This window comes from Carettochelys insculpta, chromosome 13, assembly GCF_033958435.1.
Source record: "Carettochelys insculpta isolate YL-2023 chromosome 13, ASM3395843v1, whole genome shotgun sequence".
NCBI classification, from domain to species: domain Eukaryota; kingdom Metazoa; phylum Chordata; order Testudines; family Carettochelyidae; genus Carettochelys; species Carettochelys insculpta.
This window is the reverse complement of record NC_134149.1, coordinates 12,759,117-12,780,461: the sequence shown is the minus strand read 5'-3', so window position 1 is coordinate 12,780,461 and position 21,345 is coordinate 12,759,117. Positions and strand designations below refer to the sequence as shown.

General features: G+C 40.1%; 1 protein-coding gene across 1 annotated transcript in view; it reads left to right on the top strand.

Annotated features, from left to right (window-relative positions):
* The window catches only part of IL1RAPL2 (interleukin 1 receptor accessory protein like 2), a 579,631-nt gene that overhangs the window by 383,835 nt on the left and 174,451 nt on the right, over positions 1–21,345 (top strand). The gene's annotated exons all lie outside the window — the stretch shown is intronic.

Sequence of the window (21,345 nt, the reverse complement as noted above, 5' to 3'; positions counted from 1 at the left end):
GCAAATTCTCTCATTTGGCACCAGTCATGTCCCAAAGATGCCAGAAGAGAGAGGTTCAGCCTGTAGCTTGCCTAGGGATGAAGAAAGTTCTTGTCAAAGCCACAATCCATACTTCAGTTTCTGGTACAGCAGGACTCCTCATGGGAAGACTTTTAACAGAAGATATATCTCATGTTGCCCTGGGTCAGTTTTGTGTCTGAATAATGTTGCCTGTTATTTCCAGCCATAAGTTAATTCACTGGCACTAGGCTTTATTTCAATCCCTGCATTTCAAGGAAGCGTTTTGGATTAACGATCCTATACTTGAATAGTCCACTGAAAGGGAATGGAAGGGAAAGTGAAAATATCAATGATTTCCTTTTCTCCGGTAAATGGAAAGATGTTATTTTACATACACATAGTTCATCTGATTTTACATTCCAAGTGTTTCACTATTCTGGAATCTGAGGTCAATTTGTCCCATCAACACGTATAACTTAAGTCAACCTAGGTGCATCATTCAGGGCTGTGAAAAATTTCACATCCTGCGTGATGGATTTAGGTTAGCCTAGTCCCCACTGTAGATATAAGTAAGCTGATGGAAGAATTCTTCCACCTACCTAGCTACTGACTCTTGAGGAGGTAGATTTGCTGCATCAATGGAGGAGCCTCTTCAAATAGAAACACTTGGTTTATCCATAATTAGTAACAGCAGCCATTATCCAAGCCATGCCAATCAAATTCCAGCTATTCATGCTTGTGAAAATCATGGAGGATGTCTTCTTCAGGGACAGCCATTTGTATTCTGCCAAGTCAGTCATAGCTCGTTCACCTTCCATAGACTTGTTAGGATTGGCCAGTGTTGGCCAGTAGATAGACCAATGGTCTGATTTGCTATGTATTACTAAAGCACACTAATATTAGGCCTTCTGCCCAACTCACATCACACTCTACTGAATGAAATTCTTTAATCTAAAGCCTGTAGAATAATTCTTCTTCCTCCCTTTCAAGTTCAAGTAAACGTAAGTACCATTGCCAAGTAATTTATCACAGTGCTGTTGGCATTATGCTGTTGGGATCTGCATCCTGGGGAGAACTGTGATTGTGTGAGATGTAATTCAAATATTATTAAAGTAAACTTCAAACTGCCAGCAAGAAATGGAGGGATGGTAGTTTGCAATAGGCAGATGGTTTTGTAGGATATCTGTGGAAAACATGAATGTGTTTGAGGTTAGACATCAATATAAAAATTAAAAATCATATAATTAGCAGAAATATATAACTGAAAATGTACAATATTATGAATTTATGTGATGCAACTTTTTACTCTCAGGATTTCTACTGAGGAATAATTAATAAGAACAATCTATGTTATATTGTTTACAGTATTCTGAAGTCATTTAGTCCTTTAAGTTTTTCTATTGACTTCTATGAAAGTAAGATCAGATTAAAAACAAACAATTAAATATGTTTTGAGTAATAATTCACTGTTTCCAAAATGCTCATTATACTATTTTCAGTCAAATACTGATTTATAGGAACTGCTTATTGATAGGCCTGGAAAATTAAGGTTTTTTAAGAAAATAAGGTTGACTGCAAGGTTTGGTGTTTTATTTTTGTTTTTTTTATGCTGTGAATAACTAACTCCTAAATTGCAACATTTAATATTGCAACAGCTAATATTTTTGCTTCAGAAAAGATAAAGATTTTTTTCGAATAAAATAATACAAACCTTCAGACAAACTGAAAATGAATGGAAAGTTAATCCTAGTGGGAAAAGTATTTAGCTATGAATCAGCTATACACGAGCCTTGAAAATCTTGACTTGTAAGCTTTCATTGAAAAATAGAGATGTTTGATGTAGTGACAGATGATCTACTGTATTTTCTCCTTCTATTGCTATTTAAATTGTATATTTAGTGAATTAGTTTTGATTGATGATAGCGATTTAAGGACTCACAGGTTCTTCCAGGGAAAGGATGGCATATTTTAACTATATTAATGGATTGAGACTTAAATATAGCACCATATATTTTTGTAATCCTTCAATAGTGAAGCTGCAATTTATACAAATGGATTCACTATGTCTTTAGTCCAAGCAACTCTGACAAAAAGATGTCATTTGAAGTAATGTCGCTCATCATTCATAGACGCAAACCTTAAGGCTATGTTGCTTTGATATGAAATTGCTTTGGTGCTTTCAATTCCTGGAAAATATAAGTATCTCTTGCTAATGATATTTTAACTGTTTTGTGCTTGAGCCAACACTACTCTTAATAATAAAAGCTAAAGATGCCAATTTACCAACAGTTATGCTAAGTTTAGACTGAATACCAGGGAAGAGGAAATAGCTTCAATGGCAATTGAGTTCTCTCGGTACTAGCTGTGAAACATTTAAAGAAGAGTTGTTAGTGTCTTCAGTAGAAAGTGCTTATGGCAGTTTACAGGATGGTGAATTAGTTCCTTCTATAATACTTTGGTAATGATTTACTTCATTGTAAAGAGAAGTAGAATACTGTATAGTGCTGAGAAAAAAGGTTTGATTTCCACTTTTTCATAGTCCCTCTTTACTGATCATTAGAGCCCAGTGCTGCAGTTGCATATGAATACTCCTATTGACTTCAGGGTGACTAATGTATGCAGGAGGATTGCAAGACTGGACAGAGAACACTAATCAAAAGTAAGGCGTTATGAGTAGTTATTGAACATGATCTCAGAGCCCTACCTGATGGTGTGTATCGTCAATATACTAAACTTTGCTGTCTTAACTACTGTGTAGTGCTACTGCCTGATTATTTTATATGACTGCCATGACAGCACTTCCACTATACTGTCACGCTTTGGTCATTAAAATAGCCTCTTTCTTCTCTTTGACCTGCTGTGGCTCTATGAAAACAGTGATAGCATATGATAAGTCATCAGTCCTTATCTAGTGCTTATTTCAGAGGTGTACTGAATCCAAAACATCAGAATTTTCTTTAACTAGTGGTTAAATCCTGGAAGAGGAGGAAGGCACATCTTCCCACCTAATCCTGTATTTACAAAGATTATCTCCAGATTACTGTGCTAGAGCATGTTCAATGTGTAATTATTAATCTGACACTGAGAAACTGTAACCTCTTTTAGCTTGATATCCTAACCTTTGCGGTTTCAGTTGTGCCTTTTGAGTCTGGAGAGGGATACTTAGAATGAAATCACAAGCCTGTCTTGATGAACAAACCTCAGTCTTTCCTCCTGTCATTAATAAAACATGACTGCAAAAGATCATGTCTCGTTAAGGAGTGAGCAAGGTTTGTATATTTAGATGCTGATCAGAGAGAAGCATGCGCCATGCATGATGTATTTTAAAGAAAACAAAGCTCATGAGCAGCTTTATTAAATAGACCTGTAAATGGTTAGATGGGCACCGGAGCATACCTAGGAGCTGAATACTGTTGAATAAATATTACAAGTAATGTCCCCATAATTAACTGCTTGCTACACAAAAAGCAACACTTAATTTCTTCAACGTATCTGGAGTCCTATCCCAGAGGGCTAACGCAGCTAGCACCAGTCAAACCTTGGGACTTCCTTGGTACAGGAAATGTCATAATTTGCTTTCATTCCCAAATGGCAATCAATCATATTTCCAGTGCAATGGAAATATGGGAAAAAAATCCATTTTCAGAATGAAATTGTTGTTTGAAATATCATTTTGTTTTATGTTTACATTAAATCAGGGCTGGATTAACACTCCTATAGATTTTGTGGGGTCCCTGTATCAAAGGCGTTTTCCCAATTGGAAGCAAAATGATCACATGTGGGAGCAAAAGCTTGGAGACTCCCATAGGCTCCAGGGGAGGGCCAAAAACGAGGGCTTAAGAGGGGACTGCAGTGCATATTACGACATCCTATCATGTCAGAATAATATGTCATGGCAGCATATTATTGTATAATAGCCAAAATAGTCTATTAGTTTTGGATTTTAAACATTAAGGGCAGGTTCTGTTTACTACAAAATGAAATATCTTAATGTGCTAAACCAATCTACTTCCCATTTATGTTGTAATTAAACCATTGGATATTTTAACACTATCTTACCTCCTACTTGAAAGTGTCCAACAGTGTCATTACAACAATCAACTATGACTTTGTAAAAAGTTCAGCTTTGCCAAAACAGCATTTGCTGATGGAAAAGAGTTTTGACTAAAATTTTGCAACCAGCCTGGTACAAACAGAGAAGAACCCCAGCTGGCCCACTGACTAGCACTTAGGGCTAGAAGTAAAAAAAAAATGGATTCTGTGTCCAGAACCTGTGATCCAAATACAGCCCTTCAGCTATAGCAAGATGCGGTGGGGACCAAATATGTGCAAGGGGCAGTGAAGAAGGAAAAGTTGAAGTGATATGAACAAGTGAAGCTGGTGGAGAGTTATGAGGCATGCAAAGCTGGTAAAGAAAAAGTGGAGGTGGAAAAAGTACCCCAAAAATTACCCCAAAAGTTACTGCTTGTGTGGGGTGGCGGGGGAGGGAAGCATGTACTTAAGTACAAATCACCAGTATACTCTCTGGAAAATTATTTGCATAAAAGTACACACACATTACATCACATCACATCTGGATTGTACTCAAGCATCCAAAGTGAAAGCAGCTGCACTTTTGCCCAAGCAACTTTTGGGGTCCTTTTTTCACCTCTGAGAAGAAGTAAAAAGAACAGTTGTGGAAGCCAGGAATCAGGCACTGAAAGCCTTATATGGGATTACTTATGAAGGGCAGGAGGGTGGTGGGGGAGGGAATATACAGATTAGCTAGGATCAGGCAAAGAGGCCTTGAAGCTTTGGGAGCTGTTCAGTGTGTCAGAGGAAAACAGAGAAGAATATTGGTGGAAGATTGCAGTGGGGATTTTTTTTTTTGTGAAGGTGGGAAGGTTAAGAATTGTTCATTGAAGAGACTCCAAGAAGCTCTTAAAGGGAAGTATGCACAAGCAAAAATTTCACATGTCCTGTCACTGGGGTGGAGACCCCGACAGCTGTAAAGGTGGTGAAATGACAAAAGGCAGTTGTATCCAATGATGGACAAATCAAGGCATTTAAAGCAGTAGGCCATAAGGGAGTGGTGGTGGTGACAAAAGTCTTTCACTTAATCCTCTGACCTGGAAAAAAAATGCCTAATGAATGGAGGAAGAATGCACTAGTCACTATCTTCAAGCATGAAGGGGATGTTGTAGAATATGATCATTATTGGCCCATCAAATTAATGAGTCACACAATGAAATGGTTGGAAATAATTATTTGAAAAGACTTTATGAACAGCTGGTATGCAAAGTGAGCAACAACCAGTTCAGATTAATGTCAAGAAGGTCAACAGCTGATGTGGTGTTTGCAGCCCAAACATTCCAACGGGCATGCCTGCAGAGGGACAAGAAATTGCATTTAGTGTTTGTGCATTTAGAGAAGGCTCATAACAGAATTCCTAGAGAACTGATATGATAGATCTATCCAGTACCCTTTCTCAGACAGTGGCCCGATACTTGATTCTTCATAAAAGCAAAAGAGAGAGGAGGGGAACCACACCTCCATATTAGGGAAAAAAAATGAATTAATCAGGTCAGAGTGACCGTTTTGAGAATCACATTTGAGAATTATCTATACGTAGCACATACATTTGGAATCTACTAATCCCTTGGTCTTATTGATATCTTGTGGCAGAGAGTTCCACAGAGTAATTATCTGCTTAAGTTTTTAAAAAAAGTATTTCTTTTCATCTGTTTCACATGATTTGGCTTTCAGTGTCCTTGAATGCCCCTTGATCTTGTAGTAATACATGGTAAAGAGTGCTTCCTGATTTACCTTCTCTATGTAACTGGATGCTTTGTGTGATTCCACCACACCCAATCTTCTCTGTCTTTTCTCGAATCCATCCTAACCCAGTATTATTTTTTCTACCCTCTTTTGTCTTGACAATGTTGTGGGTGTGTAACACAACTCTGGCCTTGAGCGAGGGAATCAAAAAGAGCCAAAGTAACAGAATAAAACCACATGAATTTATTTATAGGCTTTTGAGGGAAAATGAAAGGGAGAACCTATAAACCAATATTGCATAAACTTCTATGAAAAGGTTTTCCTTGTCAAATACTCTAATACTTTTAATCATTTTAGTAAGCCATCTCAGCCAGACCTTAAGCCAAAAAAAGCATCAAAATTAATAGGCTATATGGGGAAAAAGGTATCTGTGCATTAAACCCCCACAGAGACAAATCAATTAGCAGGAAATGCTCATAAAATGAGTGTCTGTATCTCTCTCTTGCAAATGCTGTTAATATATAAAACTTTCAAATGCAATTCCACATAAAAATTATTTGAGGTATTCGGGCTTTGAAATTCTGGAGCTCTTGCTCGACATTAAAGAAAACTTTGCTCTTAGGCTGTGTAACAACTAATTATTTCCAAAGTACAATTTGGAGGGTATCCACCACCTTGCAGACTAAACGTAAAATGTATTTTTAATGTAGATTGCAGGAGCTATGCTTCACCTTCCTTCAAGGAAAATCTAGACACACATCCCTAACTGGCAACAAAGACTTGAGCTGCTCTAACTTAAGTTTTAAAATCAATAGATAAATCTCTTTACACTGTTTTCCTGAGCATGATGTGTTCAGCATATGAGCAGCAATTATCCATCTGCTCTTTTGACATCCCTGGATGGAAACATTTTTCCTTTTGGACTACACAGCAGTTTCCCCAAGGTATGACTTGGTTTGACGTGAGTTATTTAAAGCAGGAGAGGACAAAATATGAGGGAATGAGCTGTAAAGAATGACTCTGCAAGGAAACGACCAGACAATCTAATAAATCACACCCTTTGTAAATCTCGGAAATGCTATTAATGTGAAATAATCTCTGCCTTTTAAAGTATTAAAATTAGCATTGTATTGTGATCTGTATGAAGCTCCCCCACATTCTTTGGGAATGTCACCACTAGTTTCCTGCTATTCCAGAACTTCCCAATGCTGCTTCCACTGGGAGCACCAGATTAGACTGGCTATCAGGAATTTAACTGGCTTATGTTTCACACTGCTTAGGGAAGACACCACTGACATGGTGGTTAAATTATCCACAAGTGTTGATGTTTTGTGCTCCACCATTGCTGCCATCCACTGAAGCTTTGCAATAAGCAATAAAGCGGGATGTGTTTTGAGCACAGCAATGAAAATCATAAGGAGAAACCCAAGAGGTATTTTGCCCTTATATAAAGCATCTCCTTTATGGAGGTGGGAGAGATTTGCAAAGCACGTGAATATTAGCCTCTTTTTATGCATGAGGTACAGAGAAGTTGCAGCTTGTCAGCACTCACACAGTAATACAGTGTGTGAGTTAGGAGTAGCCCCCAGCCCTGCTCGGTTTTGATCTCATGCACTGACTACAGGTCCACTCCAGGTTTCAATTAAATGCTTTCTACTGGCTTTGATAGATGTTGGCTCAAGCCTTAGGTGTGCAGCCTCAGAAAAGAGGAAAAGCATATGGTATTTGCAAACTGTATCTAGTTGCACTTCAGGGGAAGTGGTCTGAAATCCAGGATTCTTGTTTCAGGATCCACTAAAAATGTTTAAAGAATGCTACTGTAATGGCCATCAGGGCTTGTAAAGCTAAAGCACAAGTTTTTTTCAGTTTGAGATAAAGGGCCGAGACCTAAACTTCAAAAGAAACTAAACATTAGGACCTCATTTTTTTAATTCCCTCAGTTTCAGATCCCTTAAAGGAGCCTGATTTTCAAAAAGTTTTACATAAGAACATAAGAATGGCCATACTTGGTCAGACCAAAGGTCCATCTAGCCCAGTATCCTGTCTTCCGATAGTGGTCAATGCCAGGTGCCCAAGAGGGAATAAATAGAGCAGGTGATCATCAAGTGATCCCTCTCATAGAATCATAGAATTCTAGGGCTGGGAGGGACCTCAGTAGGATCAACTCCATCTAGATTATCCCAGCCATGACTATATCAAGCCAGGACTTAAAAACTCCTAGGGATGGAGATTCCACCCCCTCTCGTAGTAGTGCATTCCAGTCCTTCACCACCCTACTGGTGAAATAGTTTTTCCTAATATCCAACCTACACCTCTCCCTCTGTAACTTCAGACCACTGCTCCTTGTTCTGTCATCCGTCACCACTGAGAACAGTCTCTCTCCATCCTCTTTACAGCCCCCTTTCATAAGGTTGAAGACTGTTATCAAACCACCCCTCAGTCTTCCCTTCTGCAAACTAAATAAGCCCAAATCTCTCAGCCTCTCCTCACAGGTCATGTGTTCCAGACCCCTAATCATTTTTGTTGCCCTCTGCTGAACCCTCTCCAATGCATCCACATCCTTTCTATACTGGGGGACCCAGAAGTGGATGCAGTACTCCAGATGAGGCTTCACCAGAGCCAAGTAGATGGGAGTAATAACTTCTCTAGCTATGCTGGAAATGCTTCTCCTAATGCACCCCTGTCATCCATTCCCAGCCTCTGACAAACAGAGGCTAGGGACACCATTCCTGCCCACCCTGGCTAATAGCCATTGGTGGACCTATCATCCATGTATTTATCTAGCTCCTTTTGAACCCTGTTAAAGTCCTGGCCTTCACAACATCCTTTGAGCAACAGCACTCTGGAAACAAGACCTGTTCAAGGTGATACTGATGGGAAAGATCCAAAAACCACTGTTCACGTCTGAAAATTTAGGTTTAAATCATTTGGCTGGTAGACTCCAATCCCATGTAGCTCAGACTACAGGTTGAACCTTTCTAATCCAGCACCCTCAGGACCTGACCAATGCCAAACAAAAGAATTTGCCGGACCGTGGGAGGTGAATATTTTCTAGTAGCACTACCAACACTTCCACTGCTTCCTGGGCTCTTAGAAGACATTTAGAGGTAAATTACAGCTGACAGTGCAAGACACTGAGATCCAGGAATGGTGACTGCAAACAAACTTTATGGCACTGTGGGAAACTTGGCCACACTCATGATAAGTGGTCATCCAGTTAACTAAAATCATGCCAGACCATGGATGTTGTCAGAAAAGAGAGGTTCAACCAGTAGTGAGAATTACATAATACACTTGACAAGTGGGATACCTTACTTGAAAGAAAAAGTGTGTATCTGCAATTCACTTTACTGCAAGAGGTTATTTATTATGGGCTTACCTTTATGTACTTTCTCTCCTGTAGAGGAAGCCGTAGACACTGTGTAGATTGAGATTAACACCTGTGTTGTGGGGGCAGGGATGTTGCATAATATTTTCACTCCTGTATGACAGTCCCAGCAATAGCGTCTGATTTTTCAAACTCATTTCATAATGTGGCTAAATAATCTGCGAAGTTAAAAACAATTAGGGCTTGCTCCCGCTGGGGCTGAAATCAAAGGCACAGCTCATGCTGAGGTCAGTGCTACGCAGTCAAGCAGCAAGGGTGATATTCAGTCATTGCCAATCACCTGTATGCAAAGGAAAGATGGTTTTGAGACTGAGACATTCTTCTGGAGCTTAGAAGGTCTGAGCTGAATTCCTGACTCTGCCACCTTTGACAAGTCACTTAATTTGTCTTCTGTAAATTGAGAATAAAATAACTCTTCCTTTCTCTCATTCTTCATCAGTCTCTGTACTTTGACTTTTTGCGGGGCTGAGACTGTCTCTTAGTTTGTATATGTTGAATGGGCCCTGATCTTAGATGTACAATTATAGCCTTTATTACATAATTTTTGTATACATTTTAAATGAATTAGTAGTGGCAGATTCTTTCAGCACAGTCAATGTACTCCCTTTACCCTGGGATTATTATTATGTTGGCTGTAGATCAGTGATCCCCAGTGACAGAGATCTGGCAGGTCACATGGTGCTAATTCTCCTTGTTTCCAGCTGGGAGAAAGAGAACATATGTGAAACTGGGGAAGATGAAATGAGAAGTGAGAGTAATTGATTGACGGGTGATTAGTATATATATTTTTTAAAGGCCCATACTACGATTCCATTAAGTAGCACTAAAATGCATTATGACTTTTATTTTTCCATGGGGGAGGTTGCTCATTTTGGCAAAAAGATGTAACACAATTACACATGAAAGGTCTGCAGGGAGGATGGTTCTCATAACATATGGCCTGCTCTGTGAAAAGGTTTGGGAATTCCTGCAGGTGATCCCACATGGCTATCTATCTGCAGAGGCTGTTCCAAAGGATTTGCTTGGCTGCAGGTAGCACAGTTGAACACCATGACTGATATTTCAATTCTCTCTGTGAGAAATTCACCCCGGTGTAGAAGGCCAGTGCAAGGTCTCTGAACCACTTAAATCCACTTTAAGTCAGGCATAAGTGGGATTTGAGTGATGTATGGGCTCTGCGCTGATCCCTGGCACAGGGCTGAATTTCATCCTGTGGGAAGAAAAGTGAAGCAGGATGATAGACGCAGCAAGTGCCGAGGTGGAAGCTCAGTGCTAGAGAAGCGACAGGTTTATTTTTTCCCCAAGAAGAATAAAGAGAGAGGTGCATAATGATGTTCATAATCTCACATTATTTAGTATTCAGCTCTCTTCCACTGGCCACAACATATTATATATATATTTAATATCAGAGTTTTCATTTAAATGAATAATGAATTGGCTTGAGTTCTATGAAAATAATACATTAAATCCCACTCGGTGGCTAATAAGTCTTGTCACTCGGATTCCGTATCAGCAGAGGAGCGCACTGTGCATGAGTACCCCAATTGGTCATGGAATATTAATTGGCTGTGGACGGTAGACTTGGGTGCTTTCCCTTCTGGTTGACAAGAACGATGGCTTTCATTTGCATGCAAAAGCTCCAGCTGTCCCTTCAAGATGGATGATGGGACCTTGTTTCATCCATCACTATTCTTTACTTTTTTATAAGATGAAAAGGCAAAAAAAAATTCAGAAATCTGAAAGATAAAATGTGCTCTGCAGCTCTCCTTGAAATGAAGGGTAACTTCAAGCAGCTTCTCTCGTCTCGAAGTCTGAGAGAACTGTTTTGAGTGCACATGAAATGAGGTAATGTCCTTTGTGTGATGGGTTTTGGGTTCATTTCAATAGAGTGTGCTCTAGATTGAGATTTTAATTAATCATATTATGAGGGAAATTAATACCCATTTATCATGTCTTCTTCTCCACTGCATAAGAAATCTTATGTTTGCTGACATAAGAGGCATGCACAGTTCAGATTTTTATTTCAGTCCTGTGTGAAGGTGCACAATCAGGTCCAATATGAGAACTTCAAAAAGTTTGGAGAATGAAAAGTGTGTCGGAAAGAGCTAAGTACATAGCATTCTGTTAGCATAATAAAACCCCTACTGTTACTGAACATACATTCTTCCAGGATTCACCCTCTACTGCACAGTGTTGCAGCATCTCTTTTAACCCTTTAAGAAGCCCATACTTTCACAGGCATCAAATACATCAACATGGCACATTGGGAAATCCAGATTCCCTGCTGCTGCTGCTATTATTGAACATGTATAACATGTATAATAATAACATCATTGTTCTTACTTTTCTAGGGAAGAAGTCACAGTTATTATCAAAAATGTGACAAAATTGCAAATGAATGGGGGTTGTCTGCCAGAAGCCAACCCATTTGTGGCTCCATTTTGCTCGGTGCTAAACAAATAGTTTGGAGATGATAGTCTCTGCCCCAAACAGTTCACAAAGTGTTAATCTTTCCAGGTCACCCCCCAGGAACACCCCCACACAACCCTATTTCATTTGGTATATTCGACAAAAATCCCACCATTTATTTTTCCAGTGCACTACAAAACATGGTGGCGTCCTAAATGGGTAACAAAAGACCTAGCTGAGTCATGCACCAGATGCTGCAAGCTTGAAGATCTAACCGGCCAAGGTGGTTCTAACACACCTATTTCTTCTTTGCCTTAAGAAAAATAATTAAAACTTTTCTTGTATCTGAAGGGCATTGACTGTGCTGCTGTTCTTCACTTTTATTCGAGGCACAGAACGAGCCAAATATTTCCAGTTGCTCTGGTGCCTGAGCAGCTATGGAGGCAGTGAGATTTGGTGAGGAAATCCTTGTTCCTTGATGGTTCTTATTCAACATGCCATACTATAAATGTCAGAACTGGGCAGTCAGTGAAACCTGCTGTTGCTGCTTTTTGGTTTAAACCACCTTTTAGATCAGGCCTTGGAACATTTTACTTTGAAGAAGGGGCTGTGATGTACCGCCCCATGATGGATGGGGAATGGGTTAGGAATATAACTATGCATATCTCAGAAATGCTTTGGACAAGATATGGCTTGTGACCAGTCATTTTTAATGTTATAGCCTGCTGGATCTATAAAATTTATTTTTGGTGCATGTTTTGTTTTTGCAGCTGAAGTTAAAAGTAGTGTCTATAAGTTTGTATTCCAAATGTTTGTCTCTGTGAAGACCTCAGTTGGCAGTGTGGCTACCCTATTGTGAAAGTGGGTCTTGGGAAGGGATATCAGTAGTTAGCCAACATAATGGACGTAATCCACATCTGAAGAACTTGTCTGTGAGCATGCAATCTAGAAGACAAGACAGGCTGCCTAAAAAGGATGTGAACAGGTGACGTGCTCATGTGACTGCCTCCATCTTGGAGTATACTGTTACAGAAAGAGAACAGTGGAATTCTCTCCACAGGGGAAAGGTATAAAGGGACCCTGGGGTACCTCCATCTTGGAAATTGCCTGAGGCACCCTAAGAAAGACAAAGAACTTTACTGGAGACCCAGATCAGGATAAGATCATTTCTGACCTGACGATTTCACATGATATAAACACAGGTGTTTAGGGTAAGAACTCACAAAAAATAGAGCAAGCTGTGTGTTTTCTTTTTTGTTTGATTTGGTAACTAATTTTGATCTGCTTGTCCTTATTTATAACCACTTAAATCCTACCATTTTGCTTAATAAAAACTCTTGTGTTTATAATCAAGCCCAGTGTGAATTGTTATTACCTAGGGAGGGCTACTGCCGTACATATCTCCCTTTCACTGATAAAGCAGGAGTACCTAATGAGCCATCCATGTGCAAATCTTTTGTAAAGAGACAGAGAGATTTATTTGGGGGTTTGATCTCTTCTGGGTGCTGTGCCCTAGACCTGCATCCACCCAGAGCTGTGGTTAAACAGGTTGTGCGTTGCTCTGAAGTGGAGCGGTTACTCCAATTCTATGCCTGATCTGAGGGAGACCAGAGGATCTGACTTAGAAGGACAGGGTGGTGGGGAGCTCCAGAAAGCAAGAAAGTGGGTGTAAGTGACATGATCAGCACACACATCCCAAAGTGTCTTCTGTGATTGCACCCGATCACAGGGGCTCTGGGTCTTGTTTTGGTCCTGCAGCAGCAGACGATATCAGGAAAAAGCAGCTATGGCTGATGGCCTGTTTGGAGTCTGCCTGCCTGTGGGGATAAGGTGTTCGCTGCTAGGTGCTGCCTCTTTTCTGTGCTGTTGCTGTACTATCTCCAATAGGCATAAGCCATTGAATGCTTTATAGGTTAGAACAAGTGCCATCTGTTACTGATCAAAATCATGTGTATCCCACAAAAATACCTCCCTTGGTCTGCACTTCAGTACGCATGCAGCATTTTTCTTAAAACTATAGTCACGCCACATCATCTTCTTATTTACTAGGAGTATGTGAGACGATCCTTTTATTCATGGTTGGCATAGTCCTGTTGATGCTGTCGACAATCCGCTTCTCAGAGGTGTAACCAGGAAATCACTGTATTGTAGAGGCTCTCTCCAAACTCTGAAAGCAGGTTCATGGACCCGGTTTTAGATAATGGTAGCAGGAAATGATGATGTGGGGACAATGGCTGCTGTGTTCTTTAGTGCTATCATTCTCAGAGATGTATTTCCTACCTCAGTAAATAATATCAGTGGAACAGAAGTTTGTCACAGGATAATGATGTTTGGCGTCCAGGCAAATGGTGAGACATTTATTGATAATAAGTGTTAGATGTTTATTTTCAAAGCTGGATGCATCTATCCTTTGACAGTATTGTATTACAATGACTTTATTTCTGTTACTGCAGAAGACTGATGCATATGCAATCCGATCAGATTGCTATGACTGTGGTAGGTGGATTAAAATGAAATGCTCCAGGTTTAAATAACTACATTTGGACTGGCTTGTAGAAGAGATTCACTACAGCTAATCAAAGAACAGTGACTCCATCTAGACAGGGTATTTTAATGAATGAGCTGTTTACTTGATTTTCCGCTGCCTCTCACCTTGTGTGGTAATTCACATCTGTGCCAAGACTATAAAATACTGCTGTAATACCATTCTGATTTGGTAACGTAACTTACTGGTGTGTAAGACCAATCTGTGGTGGATATGTTTATTTCAGCGGCAACTAGAAAGCTTTTACTTCTCCATAACAAGCTGTTGCAGCTCAGACATTTTTAGCTTTGGTGCTCCTGGTTCAAATTCCAGATACATCAGACAAAACGTTTGCTGTCATGGTAGCATTTTACATCCAGAATGCACTGGGCTCTTATGCAGAGGCATAAATTACAACATGCAATACATATTTGCATATTACAACATGAGAACAATGAGAAGTCCTGTGGCACCTTATAGGCTAACAGATGTTTTTTGGAGCATGAGCTTTTGTGGGCAAAGACCCACTTCATCAAAATCACAGGTGGTCTTGTTGTTTTTGTGGATACAAACTACGATGGCTACCCCTCTGATATTTTTTACAACATGCATTACATTGCATTGTTGCATATCACAACATGCAATAATCCCGAGGTGGATTGTTTGGCATGAAGAAATCTGCTGGCACATGGTGGGATTTTTAAGGCAGCCTAAGGAAATAGGTACACTTTTATCAGGTGATATCATGCTGTGCTCCACTTAGCAACAGGTGACGTTCATTTAGCATATTGATTTATCATTTTGCACATAGTTCTATATTTATCTGTGGCGTGAATGTTATAACATCACTGCCAAGATTTGAGGTGCCAGACTAGATCAAAGCCTTGTGTATTTTATCAAGGAGTGAAAAAAAATTGATTTGAAGTATGAATTATTTTCATATCAAGAATGTGGCATGTCATTATTTTCTCCAAAGGAAGTTATTCAAACAAACCAGATCTGCTGTCAGAAGGTAGTCCAGATTCTTGACTGAATGGTAATGGAAGCTTTCTGTTAATTAATGGCGGGAAAGTGATTTAAGAAAGCTGGTATTTAATTGTCTCCTAGACGAAATTAAGCATTTTTTCTCTTGCTTCCCCTTATTCTGTTACATATCCAGATAATTTACCCTTTCTTCATTTTCAATTACATTTTCGAACACTCATCTCAGCAGAAGCCTTCATAGCAATACAACAGACTGCCAAATGGATTTATTGATGTTCATTACATCTATTAGTACAAATCAGCAGCAGCAGTAAGAGGGAAAGAGGAGAATAAGATCTGAATAGCTCCCACCCTGATGAGAAATTTCTTCCTCTAAAAACATGTTTAGAAACCTTTGTTCTGCTAAGTATTACATTAAATCTCTTCCAGGAGGGAGGCCTTCACATCTTAAGCAACTAGAGCTCAATGCCTGAGCCTCATTCTATTTGCACACAGTTTCTACGCTGGCATTACTTCACTGACTTTCATAGAGGTATTCCTGATTTCCACAGACATACATGAGAATACAATCAGGTCCCACAACCTGAAGGTGCTCATTTCACAAACAAAATAAAACCTGGATTGTGCCAAATAGTTTGTTGCTAGATTGTTGAAATTTAATTGATTCTGATGCAATATGACTTCGTTTTTTTTTTAAACATATTCCCTTATTCGAACTATGGCAGATTAAATATATCAGGGTTTAGGAAAGAATGGCTAAGAGCAGAAGACTTCAATTCAGAGAACAGACATGTAAGGATGAGTGTAATGTAAGCTCTTGCAGGCAGGAGAAATGCTATTCATTCAACAGAGTTGCCTATTATACATGCATGCTTATGGTTCTGTATAAGTGATATCTTATATTAGCACTTATGGAGGAAATGCTACATAATTGAATAGATTCCACACTAACTTAATAGGGAAATTAAACACTTCCAGTAAAGATATTGTGAAAAGTGCCTCCCTTGCTGATCTAAACAGTGCTTTATAATTTCCTGGAAGGTTGACACAGGGCCTGCTCTGAGATATGTGGATTCAGTCTATTTATTCCAGAGCCAGCCTGCCTAGGAAATGTTTTGTGTACTTGCTTTTGAAAAGAGAGAAAAAAAAACCAGTTATTGGAGCTTAGTAAATCAATATCAGTATTAATACAAAAGGGAATTTCCCCATCACAAAGTCCCATTGTACACTTGGAACCTATAATGTGTCTCAAACTCCTAAGGTCACAATTTCCTGAAAGGCCTCCTCCAATCATTGCTCCACATTTCTTCTCACTGTGAACCATGTGGTTCCAGTTAATAGGCCTCTCCTGAAATTTGCCTGTCTCCTTTTCTTGAAGCACAATCCCTCCCTCATGGTAGAAATGTATTTGAGAACAAGTATGTGATGAGAGAAGTCGCTTGCATCAGGTTGAATCATCTTGTTGCAGCAGATCTGTGTTACTCTGATTGACTTTGAGTAGATGTCACTTTTACAGTCTCTGAATAGTATGATACTGAGAAAATAAATCCCACTCAATATGGATGAAAGAATGAGCCACCAGGGATTATGGTTTTTATGACCCCGGTTGTAAAAAAAATAGTAGTATGATGAAAAGGGTTGTGACTGCCTATAAATCAAATGGAGTATTAAAAGGATCCCATACTCTGTACCTTCTCTCCAGCTGTTCACCTGCATCCAGTGAAATACTAATCCAAAATTTCCAAATCCCATTTTAGCCCTTCCCATCTGAGTGTCGTTGTAATGGAGTGGCACTCACCTTCCACAAGTGCCTCCATCTGGTTGAGTGTGTGTCTGCACTGCCTCAGTTCAAAGTCTCTTTGTTTACTCAGCCCTCTGGCTGAGTCACACTGTGTGTGAATAAAAAAAAAATCCCATCCAGGTACACACCTAACAGGGGCCCATCTTGGTGCCCTTTGCAGTGTCCCTCCAAGTCTGTCCGCCACGCCTCAGACACAGAATGGTGTCTCCAGGGCTAACATTTGTCTTTGTCTTTATCTCAGGGCTCTCTCATCTTCCAGCAGTGTCTACTGATAGTCCACAGTCTCTCACCAGTTCTCCACTCGGAGATTTCCACATTGGTGCTGCTCCTTTAGGCAGCCAGTCATCCTCTGGTTTTCTCTCCTTGAGATCTCCAGTGGCACTGAGCTGGCACTCCTTCTGCAGCATCTTTTGTAGGGTCTTCCTGGCCCCTGATTGGCCACTTCCTCCTGCGAACACTCTGGCCTCCCCTAGAGGGCTTCTCTATGGTTTACTGGGCAGGACCTCAGGGGAGCTTTGGGGCCGAGTCCACCCTATCACAGTCCTGCTTTACAAACAATAATGAAATTAACCTATCTCCACAGTTATTACTTTTGATTTATATTACAGAAGAAGCAAGTGGCCCCAGCTGAGATCAAGCCTCCATTGCACAGGCACAGGAAATAACCTACAAAGTGCCTGCCCAAGAAAGCTTACAATCTAAATACAAGACAGCCAGTTATTTCCTTTCTACAGATGGGAGGGGAGACAGTGGAAGATTCAGGGTGAAATCCTAGCTCTATTATAATCAGCAAGAGTTTTGTCATTGACTTCAATGGGGTCAGGACTTTGCTGTAAGCTGTTTACTCGTGGTTTGTACAGAAGTCTGAGGCAAAGCTGGGAATAGAACTCAGATCTTTTGTATCCCAGCCCAGTGCCTTAATCATCAGACTCCCCTTTTCCCCCAAACACAAATTCAGCTGGCAAAACATATTCATCCACATTTGATAAGCACAATGACTTGCCAAGGCTCAGTCATTTGCCGAGCCAGGAGCAAAGTCCAAATCTCCTGCTTGTTTGTCTAGTGCTTTCAGTGATTGACTGTGGAGTGTCTCTGGTGACATTTTTGTGGCCATAATTAAAAAGCCTAAGAGTTGCTTGCATAAAGACGAGGAAAGAAGAAATAAAAACTAACATGAGCCCCTCAGAAAGATCACCTCATGAAAGGTTTTTGCAAGCAATGCAAAAAGATACAGCTATGTGCAGATTTGGGCAAGAGACATTCAGTCTTCTAAAGATCCTGCGTCATATGCCATGGAAATCATACCTGAGTTTATTATTTAAAATCCAGGTGTTGCTATCAAACATGAGTGAAAATAAATATAGGAGGAAACAGCACTCCAAAATACTTCCTGAACAGCATTGGGCCTGTCCACCAAAATCGGAGGGGAGACAGACACATTACCAGGTGCCTGTGGGTAAAGAAATTGCTTCCAGGGCTTGACATCTGGCACCTGTGATTTTAAGCTATGCTGGGGTAATGTCAACGGTGATTTGATTGTGCCTTGCAGAAAGGACCCTCTATTTAACCCTCATCTTCATTGCCCATTATATTTTGCAAAACCTATATTTGCATAAACAATTTCATGGAAAATAATTCTGTCTTATTCTGAGGATGGAATTTCAGAATGTCAGGTAAAGGTAGATGAGCCCCTTAATTTGTGTGCTGTCTTACCAGATATAGCAACTCACTAAAGGAGAACCATATGGCCCTATAAATGTTTGCATCTGGAAATTATACTATGTTCATTGCAATGGCTTTACCATAACTGATGTTGCCGTGGGCAACCCAGGGGCATGTGACATTCATTGGGGGGTTAAGAAGAGAGAGGCTGTGCTTTCCCCCCAACATCCAGAGACAATTATTGAGGGTTAGCTTCATACTTTTTGACAGACGAATAGGAGTAAATTGAATAACAGCGTGTTTAATAATAGGAAATATGTTTACTGTGCATTTAGTTAGTTTACATAAAGTGGGTAAATGGGAACTGTAGAAAGAATTATGAGAAAGCAGAAAACTCTCAGTGGTTCATTAATGGCATGGTTTAATAAGTGCCCTCATTTTTTGTTTTATTTCCCCTTTAAGAAATGCCAGAAATGGAAGGCAGCTTTCTTCTACAGAGCTGCTGAGGGCATTAGAAATTCACTCGTAAAGTGTGGTATATCCAAATGAAGAAGCATTGTTTATGACTTACGTCAGAAGCAGACATCAGAAGCTTTAGATGAGAATTCCTTGCAGCTGGGGAGATTTTTGCTTGAAAAATGCTAAAAGCAATTTTCAAAGGTCAAATATATAAGTGGATGGTGGTCCCTTAAAATGAGACTAGATCTTCAGTTGTGTACACACTTGTAACATTTAAGTGCCAGCTTTCCACTATATTTTATTTTATATTTTATTTTATTAAACCTACACGGAAACTAAGTGAGGATAACAGACACAATGGGGACAACTAGTAAGACTGTTCTCAAAATGTAAGGGAGCAGATTTAACCATGGTGCAAGTCCGTGGATTTCAGTGGATCAATACCAGCAATGTAAATGGCCCAATGGATTACATTCTGAGGTCACCTATATAAATCAGTCAACATATGCTAATAAATGTCAGTTTAGTCTGGTTTTTTTTTTTCCTGAGGGCAGAATGAAATGTAGATTGAGAAATGAGTCACACTCTGCACCTAGGCCTCAGTTCTGCAAGTGCTCGGAAAATGGCAAAATCACACCCACAAGGCTTGTACTGAAGGCACTGGAACAGGTCTTTATAGAGTCATAGCTTCTCACTCAGTCTGGCAATAATGCCTCAATTATTTTGACACTGAATATGCTTGGGTACTCCTGATTTTCAGGCGTAGGCCAACAGGTTGCTCTGGAAGTGAGTGGAGAACCATTCCTCCTGGATAACAGTGTTTTTGCTAGGGTTCTCCTAAAATTATTATTGTTTTCAGAAGCTAATGACCTCAGCTGAACCTTCTTCACCCAGAGGTCTGTTGTGTTCTTCCTATTCCTTTAGCAATTGCTTCCTTCTCTTTCCTCCCAATAAGCCTTTTCAACACCCTCTGTCAACAGAGTGGCCAGACTGCCCAGCCCTCTATCAACAGAACAGCCAATCAGAAGCTCTGCCAACATAGCTGCTTGGTGAGCCGGAAGCCCGCTCTGTTGACAGCCCTCTCTGGAGTGTCTACACAAATTTTTCATTGACAGAATCTGGCAACAGAGGCTCTATGCCTTGTACGGTCAAGACAAAACTCTGACGGGAAAACTGCTGCATTGTTTCGACAGATTCTTGACAGGATGCATTTGTAGTGCAGAGGCTCCATAGATTTGTTGACAGAACTCTCTAGTGTGGAGCCAGCTTGAGGGTTTATACTTTCTGTTATTAAAACCTGATACAATGCTACTTCTTCATTGCTATGATACCTGATTAAATTACTTCATTTCGTTTTTGCTGTATATATTGCTGTTTGTTTTTTTTTGTTTTGTTTTGTTTTGTTTTTGTTCTGGGTTAGGGTTGAAAGCATTCCTCATAAAAATATAATAGTTTAGTGTTTGGTGGTCTCAAAACATTTAAGAAATGCTGCTGTGTAGGAACACCACCTCCACAAACAACAGTAACTACGTTGGCAGAAGCATTCTTTTCCACAGATATCATTGCATCTACACACTGATAAGTGGAGTTCCATGAGTCAAGGGTGTAGAATATTTTCATACCCCTGAGCAAGGTACACACGTAATTTATGCCTGGCACTTTAGTCTTAGGAGTTTATAGCCCTGGCACCTATGGGCTTGCTGCTTCAGTTATTAATGCAAAAAATTGCTTGCTTCTTGGCATCTCTTCCTTACAAATTATGCCCTAGACCAGGCCTTAGACATGCTCACTTATACATCTAAGAGCAATCCAGTTGGTTACATGCAGCGAGTGGTCTCACTGAAGAGATCTCTGGAGTCCTTTAGAATGTCAAGGCAATTTTCCTCTAGCTGCATGTGGCTGTGATGGATTCAGGGGTGTGGGCAGCACAGCAGTCCAGGTAACAGCAACGAAGGGTCCTGTGGCACCTTATAGACAAACAGAAAAGTTTTGAGCATGAGCTTTCGTGAGCACAGACTCACTTCATCAGATGCTCATGCTCAAAACTTTTCTGTTAGTCTGTAAGGTGCCACAGGACCCTTTGTTGCTGTTACAGATCCAGACTAACACGGCTACTCCTCCAATACTTAGCAGTCCAGGTGGCACTGAGAGCCGACTGCCCTTAGCTGCTGATCAGACTTACAGACTCAAGACCTAAAACACTCTAAGGAAATGTGTTCTGTTCAATTTCTTATTGTATAACAAAAAGAAGAGGTCCCACCCCCAACAAGGAGTCAACTTATTGTATTGTATTTTAAAACATAACTGATTTCCCTGAGTCAATGGGCAGCTAATCCACAGAATAACGGTCAAAGCAGCAAC